The sequence below is a fragment of the Haliotis cracherodii genome, unplaced genomic scaffold, assembly GCF_022045235.1.
Source record: "Haliotis cracherodii isolate W230 unplaced genomic scaffold, xgHalCrac1.p SCAF_7, whole genome shotgun sequence".
NCBI lineage: Eukaryota > Metazoa > Mollusca > Gastropoda > Lepetellida > Haliotidae > Haliotis > Haliotis cracherodii.
In genome coordinates, this window is record NW_027266330.1 from 7,391,341 (window position 1) to 7,406,261 (window position 14,921).

Sequence of the window (14,921 nt, forward strand, 5' to 3'; positions counted from 1 at the left end):
TATATTCATAATCATTTTAACCACTGTAATAAGTAAAAAATGAAATAAAAGTATATAGAAAATAAACAAGCACTTGTTATAAAATGTGCATCCGCAGGCAATATTTATAAGATAATCCTGCATGTAGCTGGGGCCATCGCACTGAAGATGCACTTCACTTCTTTCTCATATGTCCAAATTACAATGATTTAAGACAGAATATGTACTATTATGTTAAGGGATATGATCTAAATTCAATTCTATTAGGTAATCCTGAAAGGACGTCAAAAATAAACTTAGAAATTCTTAAATCAGTAGAAGACTACATTCAGCTATCCAATAGGTTTTGTGATTGTACATAGCATCTTAAATTTATAATACTATTCCTTGCCGTATATTGCAGTACACTATTACTACTAAAAATGCGACCTGACAGCGCCGACAACGTAGTTTCTATAATAAGAACATGTATATAATTGTATTTCTTGACTGTACTTTTGTCATATCATATTGTATTCTAATTCTGGAGCGGTATTCAAATAAGTTTTTGCTTGTTTACCCATCCAGTTCACATATAAATGTTTAAAACAATATTTAGTAAACAAATAATTTAAACTCATGCAACAACATAGCGTGTGGAGACGATAGACCACTGAAAAGAGCATATATATGCACATCCAATGACCCCTGACATCACAAGGCATTGTTTTGCAAGTGTGTCAGGCAACAGCATACTATGAATTACATCACAGGGTACCTGTTTGAAAAGTTAGGTACTGTATTCTAAAGGTAGGCCCAAAATTCTAGACAATCCAGTGATTGATATTGTGAACATCAATCCACAATGTTAGATGGTCAGTGTCAGATGCCATGAACCAGGTCACCGAGCCTATCACCTGATCTATTAGGTTATCTCTTATGGGTGAGGCTAAAACGGCACCTCAGCAAAATGTCACTGATTTCTCCAACGAAAACAGCACCTTGATTTGGCAAAAAGGGCTACTAATTGTTGTCTGTTATCTGGAGAGACATGTTGATTCCTGGCCGAAATATATGTAAATGAAATTTCTATAAAATAACTATTTATTTCCTACTTACTAAAATAAATATGACATATATAGTATACCTGTTGTCCAGTTTCTTGACATTTTCGCCAGACTCAGGTTCAGCTTGACATTGAGCTAATCTGAGTAAAGCTACTTAAAACTTCAAAGCATGTGATCTTTCAATGATAAGTTTAGTTGCACCTCCCAATCAGAATCATGAGTAAATTTGAGCAGAGGCTAATTTCTAATGTAAACTATTTTTAGGTGACTAACATTTAACAATTATTTGTGTTTGCAAGTTTAATTGCATTTATTTTACTTCAAAGAAATCAAAGCATATTATATTTTCACAATAAGTTTAGTTGCATCTCCGAGTCGGCAAGTAGATGCTAGTTTTTAATGTAAACCTTTTTGAACATTTCTCAGTTATTTGTGTTTACAAGTGACCATGCAAGTTTAATTTCATGTATTCGGGCATATTCAGACCCAAGGTAAAAAAAATAACAAGGTGCTGTTTTCACCAGGCAATAGTAGGCGAGGTACTATTTCCCTTTATAGTATAACCCTCTCTTACAACTAGCATAGGTTGATGGGGACCAATTCCAACCTGGAATCCCCAAATGAGTGGGTATGGTTTTATGCTGTTTTTAGCAATACCACAGCAAGGGACACCTGACATAGACTTCACACATTGTACCCATGACAAGAATCGAACCTTGGTCTTCAGCAATTCAACCACTAGGCTACCCCACCGCCAAAATTCCCAACATGATAAAGTTGTCATCACGGTATTCTTCAACAAGTTCAAGTGAAAATATCCATACCTTTCAAATGTCTTATCTTCCACTTCACAATGTTCACTGTTGCAAAACTCCTGTCATTTAATTTGTTCTTGATTATTCACACCTGCAAAAGTAAGTTTAGCAATATTGAACTAAAAAAATTAGTCACTATAGAGTATCTAGATAAAGGAATATAAATAAGCAAACATATTTCTACATCATATACATTAGCAAGGATTAACATAAGTTAGGTAGATTGCTTATCCTACAAAAATTAAATCACACATTTACTAACATATATAAAACAGAATAAGTGGCTTACAGAAGATAAATAACTTTAATACGTGATCAATATTATTAACATATTCCTTACCTGAATCAGAGACCATATAACAGTCTATGTATTATGGTCTCTGTCTGAATATGTCACATCTTCAGCTCCCTGCAATCGAGGTTGTGAAACATTTCTGCTGTAGGAATATTACATCCGCTGGGATATCCCTTGTCACACTGCCTGGCATGGTAGGCAAACGCATATTCCATACACCACATAGGTATACTTCCTAATACACACTGTCGAAATCCCCGCGGCTCCCAATATGGCCTGTATGAACTGTAATCGGCCAACCTCGTCTCTTTCCGTAACTGTTGCAGAAATGACCGCTCGTCATTCGTGACCAACTCGTGTTATTCCGGGACAAGCAAGTCTACCCATAATTCCCTGTATGGCCGAGGGCGCCATTTTGGAACACAAACGTAAACAAACACTAAACCTCGTGTAATCGATGTACACCGTGATTCTTGATTGCGATATGCTTACCTCGTGTATCGATACATTGTTCTCAATCACCTCTAACTCGGATATCCCGGACGAAATCCACCTGAGCCATCCACAACGAGGACGTCAAGTATTTCGAAAACTCGATTGACAGCCGAAGGAAGGAAGAGCAGCTTGCAGATGCCAGGTACGTAGCAAGGGCTTCGAGACATAATGTTCCATGATTTCTATACAGAGATGTTATGAAATGGATTGATTTAGATATTTTCCTGATCTCCATGTTACTACTGTAAACGTCAAGGGCCTTTTAGTTTTGTTGTTTTCGGAAACCCTTTGTTATTATTATGATCAAGTGTTTGTTGTGACATGGTATTTCTATTTGGGATTGCATAAGAGCTACAGGTGCAGGACTTTTAAGGGTCGTGTCCTTATTCTCAACATAACGCTGGGATTTGATGATGAGGGTTAGTTAACAAGGGTATAAATCTGGCAAAGTGCATGTCAAACAAAACGTGGCATTCAATTCCAATCATGTGTTGCCACCTGAACCACCTGAAAGTGAGATATGGATTACAATGAATAATGACAGCTTATCAATCTTTAACAAATTCACACAGAAACATTGAAAGGATAAAGACAAGTTAGTTGTTTTCTGTTTCAGCATGTTCAGGGTTTGTGGGCAGGTTCACAGACATCCTCAGGGAGGATACCAAGTATTGAGTGAGTATTTTTGTTTGTGATAATACAAACTACATGTATTCATCATGGTATATTTCAATGTAATGTGAAACATCACACTCACAATAGTCCAGCTCTGTGATGGCAGCCTGTAAATAATTGAACATGGACCAGGCAATCTAGTGATTGTTATTTTCAGCAAAGATCCATGCCCTCAGAGTATGATGACAACCTAGTCTGACCACTCAATTCATTAGTTGATTAGTGTTTGCAGCAGTAGAAACTAACACTTTCAGTCCACTAGTCCTAAAATGATAGCATATAGCAAAACCTTTAAAATGTCAAAATGACTAGTGCCAATTTCTAACCCTGGTGTTTGGATGTTGTGTTTGTGTGTGTATGTATGAGTGTATTTAGGTTGGTTTGTTGTTTAACGCCGCACTCAGCTATATGACGGCGGTCTGTAAATAATCGAGTCTGGACCAGACAACCCAGTGATTCATATCATGAGCATCGAGCCACGGAATTTAGATCAGTGACATGCATCAACCAAGTCAGAGAGTCTGACCACCCGATCCCGTTAGTCGCCTTTTACGACAAGCATAATGGCCTTTTACGGCAATCATGGGTTGCTGAAGACCTAGTCTACCCCGGAATCTTCACGGGTCGAGTGTATTTAACTTAAATCATGAATCTTATACTTGTTTCTCTGTGCTTTTACAATGTAACCCAAATTTTCTCTGGAATAATAAAGTATTCTCTTATTTATATCATTTCTGAACAAAGTGTCACATCAAGGTTAGATCTCTGTCAAAACAGTGCCATGGAAAAGCCAAACAAATAGCCTAGAAATAAAAGTAAATACTGCATTGCATTAATCTGCATTTCAAGAAAATGTGGCAATAATTCATGGAATGATATTCACCTTGGTGAGGATCTCTCTGCATTGTCGAACAAGTTATTTCCTATGTAATGTAAGTGTTGAATGACCCTGACTTTGTTGTCAAATATTGTTTTAACATTTGTTAAATATGGGGATAAATGTCATCTCTGAATGTTTGACATGAATTATTATGATTAGGGTAGTTCTAAGTCGGAATCACAACCGGGGTCTTTTCATTTGAATCAAATGTACAACATGTACAGTTTGGACATTTCTGTGATGTGAATGCTACTTATGTTTGTAGAATGTCCGGATGAATAAAAGAGACAGTCATCCGTGCAGCATCAATGCAAAGAAAGACCATAGAAGAGCAACAGTGAGTGGTAAATATTTTGAAATTATTCTGTTTGGTTCATATGGTTATTTTGCAAATATGTCTTCAGTTTGTTCCTTATCGCTGTAGGCACGGATGTCCTATTATCTAAGGCACTACAATTTTCTGTGCAGAGTTGCATCTCTTGGGCTAAGCAGAAACCTATAGTCATGGGTTCAAATCCTGGTTCTCCCCGATTATGTTGCTAGGTTGTCAGCATTATACACATACTCGTGGGATTCATCAAAGACCTGCATCACTTAAGACTTTCTTCCCACATCAAACTAACATGCAGTGATATATCTGGAATACTGTTCAAAGCAGTGTTAAAGCCAAATAATTTATTTAACACTGCATCCAGCAATAGTTTGGCTATATGACAAGGATTGTGAATATATATTTTTCCATGTTGATGAGTTGAAACAATCACTAAATGACATCTCTTAAAAAGATTCCCAGCATTCCAAGCCTAATTAATAGATAAGGTTGTGATTGAGTAGGCTCATTGATCACATGTAATCATACCACAGTGATGTGGGATATTGTCCATAATAGTTATCATCGGTTTGTCTGGACCGAGTTCATAACATTAGTCACTGGTTTGTCTGGTTGAGATTTGAGATGTGATTATCTTAAATGTTTAGCATATAACAAGACTCACATATGACAACTTAAGTGATTTTGCTGCCTTCTATCTGTAAGTACATGTGGCAACAATTCTTTTTGATTGCTAAAATCTTTTTACATAATGCTGCAGAACCTGAAGTCCTGCTTGAGATCCCTGGATGAGTACTCCAGGTTGACAGTCTGGAAGGACCAGACAAGGGAGTCCTAAACAGAGGCTGCACCCCTTCAGATATCAGAGGTGATTTGCAGACAGCGATGATGAGGGTCCTGTTATTTCAATGGAGGCCGACCGAGAAATTGTATGCCAAATGGTACTGGGACACACAAAGGCTGGTCTGGCTAATGTGAGAAGACCAACCAATGCCAAGCTGGAGTGGAATTCTTCCAGGACATTCAGGAAATTCTTGTAAACACTTGAAAGGAATGATAAATGGGACTTATTGTCTTTAAATGTGGACCCAAACACCAAATGGAAAGTTCACAATTCTACTAACACAATGCAGCAGAGATAGAGTCTAACTGGTATCCCCTCATCCTGGTTCCTGTTCATCCATGGCAATATAGAAAGAAAAGGAGGATTGAGGGAAAGTAAGTTATTTGAACTGGTGAACATAATCCGTAGGTACTGTCAAGCGAACAGTTATCACACTCTGTTATGAGTATTGAAGAATAGGATGAAATTGCATACTGCATCAGGAACCATCATGTGGACACTGTTCAATGTGCGATATACTATAGGCATATGAATAAAAGAAATTGATAATTTGATTGTTGCTTATGTTTCATACCGTTTATCTACAGTTGAAACTATCATGATGCAAATTTTCAATGAATCAAAGTCATATCTTTTCAAGACTCAGGTTGTAGTGATTGAAGGTCACATTAAACTTGCTAATTTCAAATCATTCATCCCACACTTATGATTTGGTTTGCTGTTTTATGCCGCACTCAAGCAATATTCCGGCTATATGTAAATAATCGAGTCTGGACCAGACAGTCCAGTGATTGACATCATGAGCATCGACCCACACAATTGGGATCAATGACATGCATCAACCAAGTCACCGAGCCTGATCGCCACCTGATGAGCATTGTCGCCCGTTACGGAAAGTATTGGGATACAAATATCCCTTGTAAAACCTTTCAACATGTTCAAATGACACATCGAAAGGCCATTGTGAAAAATTGCACCATGTTAGGATTCTTAAATACAGTTTCAGCTTGACATTGAGTACTTTAAACTTTAAAGTGAAAAATACATTCACAACAAGTGAGCTGTGTCTGCCAATCAGAGTCGGTGAGTAAATTGGAGTAGGGGACTAATTTCGAAGGTAAACTTGTTTCAACGTTTAACAACTACATGCATTTGTGTTTGTATGAGACGACGTGTGTTTAATTCCATATATTTCACTTCAAAGCATGTTATCACAATAAATTGAGTCGGGTATAGGATAAGTTGGAGTAGAGGCTAATTTCTATTGTAAACTTGTTTTAACATTTCACAATTATTGGTCTTTGCAAGTTATCAATCCTAGTTTAATTTCATTCATTTTACCAAGGTAAAAAAAAAAATAAGGTGTCATTTTCGTCAAGTAATAATCTCTGTTTTCGCTTTCGGCGAGTATTTCGCCAGTCAGTGCTGTTTTGCTAAGGTGTCGTTTCAGCTATAACCCGCTTATTGCACATTATTAGTTTCAATTTATATTCATAATCATTTTAACCACTGTAATAAGTAAAAAATGAAATAAAAGTATATAGAAAATAAACAAGCACTTGTTATAAAATGTGCATCCGCAGGCAATATTTATAAGATAATCCTGCATGTAGCTGGGGCCATCGCACTGAAGATGCACTTCACTTCTTTCTCATATGTCCAAATTACAATGATTTAAGACAGAATATGTACTATTATGTTAAGGGATATGATCTAAATTCAATTCTATTAGGTAATCCTGAAAGGACGTCAAAAATAAACTTAGAAATTCTTAAATCAGTAGAAGACTACATTCAGCTATCCAATAGGTTTTGTGATTGTACATAGCATCTTAAATTTATAATACTATTCCTTGCCGTATATTGCAGTACACTATTACTACTAAAAATGCGACCTGACAGCGCCGACAACGTAGTTTCTATAATAAGAACATGTATATAATTGTATTTCTTGACTGTACTTTTGTCATATCATATTGTATTCTAATTCTGGAGCGGTATTCAAATAAGTTTTTGCTTGTTTACCCATCCAGTTCACATATAAATGTTTAAAACAATATTTAGTAAACAAATAATTTAAACTCATGCAACAACATAGCGTGTGGAGACGATAGACCACTGAAAAGAGCATATATATGCACATCCAATGACCCCTGACATCACAAGGCATTGTTTTGCAAGTGTGTCAGGCAACAGCATACTATGAATTACATCACAGGGTACCTGTTTGAAAAGTTAGGTACTGTATTCTAAAGGTAGGCCCAAAATTCTAGACAATCCAGTGATTGATATTGTGAACATCAATCCACAATGTTAGATGGTCAGTGTCAGATGCCATGAACCAGGTCACCGAGCCTATCACCTGATCTATTAGGTTATCTCTTATGGGTGAGGCTAAAACGGCACCTCAGCAAAATGTCACTGATTTCTCCAACGAAAACAGCACCTTGATTTGGCAAAAAGGGCTACTAATTGTTGTCTGTTATCTGGAGAGACATGTTGATTCCTGGCCGAAATATATGTAAATGAAATTTCTATAAAATAACTATTTATTTCCTACTTACTAAAATAAATATGACATATATAGTATACCTGTTGTCCAGTTTCTTGACATTTTCGCCAGACTCAGGTTCAGCTTGACATTGAGCTAATCTGAGTAAAGCTACTTAAAACTTCAAAGCATGTGATCTTTCAATGATAAGTTTAGTTGCACCTCCCAATCAGAATCATGAGTAAATTTGAGCAGAGGCTAATTTCTAATGTAAACTATTTTTAGGTGACTAACATTTAACAATTATTTGTGTTTGCAAGTTTAATTGCATTTATTTTACTTCAAAGAAATCAAAGCATATTATATTTTCACAATAAGTTTAGTTGCATCTCCGAGTCGGCAAGTAGATGCTAGTTTTTAATGTAAACCTTTTTGAACATTTCTCAGTTATTTGTGTTTACAAGTGACCATGCAAGTTTAATTTCATGTATTCGGGCATATTCAGACCCAAGGTAAAAAAAATAACAAGGTGCTGTTTTCACCAGGCAATAGTAGGCGAGGTACTATTTCCCTTTATAGTATAACCCTCTCTTACAACTAGCATAGGTTGATGGGGACCAATTCCAACCTGGAATCCCCAAATGAGTGGGTATGGTTTTATGCTGTTTTTAGCAATACCACAGCAAGGGAACCTGACATAGACTTCACACATTGTACCCATGACAAGAATCGAACCTTGGTCTTCAGCAATTCAACCACTAGGCTACCCCACCGCCAAAATTCCCAACATGATAAAGTTGTCATCACGGTATTCTTCAACAAGTTCAAGTGAAAATATCCATACCTTTCAAATGTCTTATCTTCCACTTCACAATGTTCACTGTTGCAAAACTCCTGTCATTTAATTTGTTCTTGATTATTCACACCTGCAAAAGTAAGTTTAGCAATATTGAACTAAAAAAATTAGTCACTATAGAGTATCTAGATAAAGGAATATAAATAAGCAAACATATTTCTACATCATATACATTAGCAAGGATTAACATAAGTTAGGTAGATTGCTTATCCTACAAAAATTAAATCACACATTTACTAACATATATAAAACAGAATAAGTGGCTTACAGAAGATAAATAACTTTAATACGTGATCAATATTATTAACATATTCCTTACCTGAATCAGAGACCATATAACAGTCTATGTATTATGGTCTCTGTCTGAATATGTCACATCTTCAGCTCCCTGCAATCGAGGTTGTGAAACATTTCTGCTGTAGGAATATTACATCCGCTGGGATATCCCTTGTCACACTGCCTGGCATGGTAGGCAAACGCATATTCCATACACCACATAGGTATACTTCCTAATACACACTGTCGAAATCCCCGCGGCTCCCAATATGGCCTGTATGAACTGTAATCGGCCAACCTCGTCTCTTTCCGTAACTGTTGCAGAAATGACCGCTCGTCATTCGTGACCAACTCGTGTTATTCCGGGACAAGCAAGTCTACCCATAATTCCCTGTATGGCCGAGGGCGCCATTTTGGAACACAAACGTAAACAAACACTCAAACCTCGTGTAATCGATGTACACCGTGATTCTTGATTGCGATATGCTTACCTCGTGTATCGATACATTGTTCTCAATCACCTCTAACTCGGATATCCCGGACGAAATCCACCTGAGCCATCCACAACGAGGACGTCAAGTATTTCGAAAACTCGATTGACAGCCGAAGGAAGGAAGAGCAGCTTGCAGATGCCAGGTACGTAGCAGGGCTTCGAGACATAATGTTCCATGATTTCTATACAGAGATGTTATGAAATGGATTGATTTAGATATTTTCCTGATCTCCATGTTACTACTGTAAACGTCAAGGGCCTTTTAGTTTTGTTGTTTTCGGAAACCCTTTGTTATTATTATGATCAAGTGTTTGTTGTGACATGGTATTTCTATTTGGGATTGCATAAGAGCTACAGGTGCAGGACTTTTAAGGGTCGTGTCCTTATTCTCAACATAACGCTGGGATTTGATGATGAGGGTTAGTTAACAAGGGTATAAATCTGGCAAAGTGCATGTCAAACAAAACGTGGCATTCAATTCCAATCATGTGTTGCCACCTGAACCACCTGAAAGTGAGATATGGATTACAATGAATAATGACAGCTTATCAATCTTTAACAAATTCACACAGAAACATTGAAAGGATAAAGACAAGTTAGTTGTTTTCTGTTTCAGCATGTTCAGGGTTTGTGGGCAGGTTCACAGACATCCTCAGGGAGGATACCAAGTATTGAGTGAGTATTTTTGTTTGTGATAATACAAACTACATGTATTCATCATGGTATATTTCAATGTAATGTGAAACATCACACTCACAATAGTCCAGCTCTGTGATGGCAGCCTGTAAATAATTGAACATGGACCAGGCAATCTAGTGATTGTTATTTTCAGCAAAGATCCATGCCCTCAGAGTATGATGACAACCTAGTCTGACCACTCAATTCATTAGTTGATTAGTGTTTGCAGCAGTAGAAACTAACACTTTCAGTCCACTAGTCCTAAAATGATAGCATATAGCAAAACCTTTAAAATGTCAAAATGACTAGTGCCAATTTCTAACCCTGGTGTTTGGATGTTGTGTTTGTGTGTGTATGTATGAGTGTATTTAGGTTGGTTTGTTGTTTAACGCCGCACTCAGCTATATGACGGCGGTCTGTAAATAATCGAGTCTGGACCAGACAACCCAGTGATTCATATCATGAGCATCGAGCCACGGAATTTAGATCAGTGACATGCATCAACCAAGTCAGAGAGTCTGACCACCCGATCCCGTTAGTCGCCTTTTACGACAAGCATAATGGCCTTTTACGGCAATCATGGGTTGCTGAAGACCTAGTCTACCCCGGAATCTTCACGGGTCGAGTGTATTTAACTTAAATCATGAATCTTATACTTGTTTCTCTGTGCTTTTACAATGTAACCCAAATTTTCTCTGGAATAATAAAGTATTCTCTTATTTATATCATTTCTGAACAAAGTGTCACATCAAGGTTAGATCTCTGTCAAAACAGTGCCATGGAAAAGCCAAACAAATAGCCTAGAAATAAAAGTAAATACTGCATTGCATTAATCTGCATTTCAAGAAAATGTGGCAATAATTCATGGAATGATATTCACCTTGGTGAGGATCTCTCTGCATTGTCGAACAAGTTATTTCCTATGTAATGTAAGTGTTGAATGACCCTGACTTTGTTGTCAAATATTGTTTTAACATTTGTTAAATATGGGGATAAATGTCATCTCTGAATGTTTGACATGAATTATTATGATTAGGGTAGTTCTAAGTCGGAATCACAACCGGGGTCTTTTCATTTGAATCAAATGTACAACATGTACAGTTTGGACATTTCTGTGATGTGAATGCTACTTATGTTTGTAGAATGTCCGGATGAATAAAAGAGACAGTCATCCGTGCAGCATCAATGCAAAGAAAGACCATAGAAGAGCAACAGTGAGTGGTAAATATTTTGAAATTATTCTGTTTGGTTCATATGGTTATTTTGCAAATATGTCTTCAGTTTGTTCCTTATCGCTGTAGGCACGGATGTCCTATTATCTAAGGCACTACAATTTTCTGTGCAGAGTTGCATCTCTTGGGCTAAGCAGAAACCTATAGTCATGGGTTCAAATCCTGGTTCTCCCCGATTATGTTGCTAGGTTGTCAGCATTATACACATACTCGTGGGATTCATCAAAGACCTGCATCACTTAAGACTTTCTTCCCACATCAAACTAACATGCAGTGATATATCTGGAATACTGTTCAAAGCAGTGTTAAAGCCAAATAATTTATTTAACACTGCATCCAGCAATAGTTTGGCTATATGACAAGGATTGTGAATATATATTTTTCCATGTTGATGAGTTGAAACAATCACTAAATGACATCTCTTAAAAAGATTCCCAGCATTCCAAGCCTAATTAATAGATAAGGTTGTGATTGAGTAGGCTCATTGATCACATGTAATCATACCACAGTGATGTGGGATATTGTCCATAATAGTTATCATCGGTTTGTCTGGACCGAGTTCATAACATTAGTCACTGGTTTGTCTGGTTGAGATTTGAGATGTGATTATCTTAAATGTTTAGCATATAACAAGACTCACATATGACAACTTAAGTGATTTTGCTGCCTTCTATCTGTAAGTACATGTGGCAACAATTCTTTTTGATTGCTAAAATCTTTTTACATAATGCTGCAGAACCTGAAGTCCTGCTTGAGATCCCTGGATGAGTACTCCAGGTTGACAGTCTGGAAGGACCAGACAAGGGAGTCCTAAACAGAGGCTGCACCCCTTCAGATATCAGAGGTGATTTGCAGACAGCGATGATGAGGGTCCTGTTATTTCAATGGAGGCCGACCGAGAAATTGTATGCCAAATGGTACTGGGACACACAAAGGCTGGTCTGGCTAATGTGAGAAGACCAACCAATGCCAAGCTGGAGTGGAATTCTTCCAGGACATTCAGGAAATTCTTGTAAACACTTGAAAGGAATGATAAATGGGACTTATTGTCTTTAAATGTGGACCCAAACACCAAATGGAAAGTTCACAATTCTACTAACACAATGCAGCAGAGATAGAGTCTAACTGGTATCCCCTCATCCTGGTTCCTGTTCATCCATGGCAATATAGAAAGAAAAGGAGGATTGAGGGAAAGTAAGTTATTTGAACTGGTGAACATAATCCGTAGGTACTGTCAAGCGAACAGTTATCACACTCTGTTATGAGTATTGAAGAATAGGATGAAATTGCATACTGCATCAGGAACCATCATGTGGACACTGTTCAATGTGCGATATACTATAGGCATATGAATAAAAGAAATTGATAATTTGATTGTTGCTTATGTTTCATACCGTTTATCTACAGTTGAAACTATCATGATGCAAATTTTCAATGAATCAAAGTCATATCTTTTCAAGACTCAGGTTGTAGTGATTGAAGGTCACATTAAACTTGCTAATTTCAAATCATTCATCCCACACTTATGATTTGGTTTGCTGTTTTATGCCGCACTCAAGCAATATTCCGGCTATATGTAAATAATCGAGTCTGGACCAGACAGTCCAGTGATTGACATCATGAGCATCGACCCACACAATTGGGATCAATGACATGCATCAACCAAGTCACCGAGCCTGATCGCCACCTGATGAGCATTGTCGCCCGTTACGGAAAGTATTGGGATACAAATATCCCTTGTAAAACCTTTCAACATGTTCAAATGACACATCGAAAGGCCATTGTGAAAAATTGCACCATGTTAGGATTCTTAAATACAGTTTCAGCTTGACATTGAGTACTTTAAACTTTAAAGTGAAAAATACATTCACAACAAGTGAGCTGTGTCTGCCAATCAGAGTCGGTGAGTAAATTGGAGTAGGGGACTAATTTCGAAGGTAAACTTGTTTCAACGTTTAACAACTACATGCATTTGTGTTTGTATGAGACGACGTGTGTTTAATTCCATATATTTCACTTCAAAGCATGTTATCACAATAAATTGAGTCGGGTATAGGATAAGTTGGAGTAGAGGCTAATTTCTATTGTAAACTTGTTTTAACATTTCACAATTATTGGTCTTTGCAAGTTATCAATCCTAGTTTAATTTCATTCATTTTACCAAGGTAAAAAAAAAAATAAGGTGTCATTTTCGTCAAGTAATAATCTCTGTTTTCGCTTTCGGCGAGTATTTCGCCAGTCAGTGCTGTTTTGCTAAGGTGTCGTTTCAGCTATAACCCGCTTATTGCACATTATTAGTTTCAATTTATATTCATAATCATTTTAACCACTGTAATAAGTAAAAAATGAAATAAAAGTATATAGAAAATAAACAAGCACTTGTTATAAAATGTGCATCCGCAGGCAATATTTATAAGATAATCCTGCATGTAGCTGGGGCCATCGCACTGAAGATGCACTTCACTTCTTTCTCATATGTCCAAATTACAATGATTTAAGACAGAATATGTACTATTATGTTAAGGGATATGATCTAAATTCAATTCTATTAGGTAATCCTGAAAGGACGTCAAAAATAAACTTAGAAATTCTTAAATCAGTAGAAGACTACATTCAGCTATCCAATAGGTTTTGTGATTGTACATAGCATCTTAAATTTATAATACTATTCCTTGCCGTATATTGCAGTACACTATTACTACTAAAAATGCGACCTGACAGCGCCGACAACGTAGTTTCTATAATAAGAACATGTATATAATTGTATTTCTTGACTGTACTTTTGTCATATCATATTGTATTCTAATTCTGGAGCGGTATTCAAATAAGTTTTTGCTTGTTTACCCATCCAGTTCACATATAAATGTTTAAAACAATATTTAGTAAACAAATAATTTAAACTCATGCAACAACATAGCGTGTGGAGACGATAGACCACTGAAAAGAGCATATATATGCACATCCAATGACCCCTGACATCACAAGGCATTGTTTTGCAAGTGTGTCAGGCAACAGCATACTATGAATTACATCACAGGGTACCTGTTTGAAAAGTTAGGTACTGTATTCTAAAGGTAGGCCCAAAATTCTAGACAATCCAGTGATTGATATTGTGAACATCAATCCACAATGTTAGATGGTCAGTGTCAGATGCCATGAACCAGGTCACCGAGCCTATCACCTGATCTATTAGGTTATCTCTTATGGGTGAGGCTAAAACGGCACCTCAGCAAAATGTCACTGATTTCTCCAACGAAAACAGCACCTTGATTTGGCAAAAAGGGCTACTAATTGTTGTCTGTTATCTGGAGAGACATGTTGATTCCTGGCCGAAATATATGTAAATGAAATTTCTATAAAATAACTATTTATTTCCTACTTACTAAAATAAATATGACATATATAGTATACCTGTTGTCCAGTTTCTTGACATTTTCGCCAGACTCAGGTTCAGCTTGACATTGAGCTAATCTGAGTAAAGCTACTTAAAACTTCAAAGCATGTGATCTTTCAATGATAAGTTTAGTTGCATTTAT

General features: G+C 36.8%; 2 long non-coding RNA genes across 2 annotated transcripts; both read left to right on the forward strand.

The window, feature by feature from the left end:
- The first annotated feature begins 2,616 nt into the window (after nucleotides 1-2,616).
- LOC139448538 (uncharacterized) lies at nucleotides 2,617-4,525 on the forward strand. Its single transcript, XR_011652094.1, has 3 exons — nucleotides 2,617-2,772; nucleotides 3,247-3,305; nucleotides 4,451-4,525. It is a non-coding gene; the product is annotated as an uncharacterized lncRNA (long non-coding RNA).
- Nucleotides 4,526-9,389: 4,864 nt separating this feature from the next.
- LOC139448489 (uncharacterized) lies at nucleotides 9,390-11,370 on the forward strand. The gene is made up of 3 exons (XR_011652091.1): nucleotides 9,390-9,618; nucleotides 10,092-10,150; nucleotides 11,296-11,370. It is a non-coding gene; the product is annotated as an uncharacterized lncRNA (long non-coding RNA).
- The last annotated feature ends 3,551 nt before the right edge of the window (nucleotides 11,371-14,921 follow it).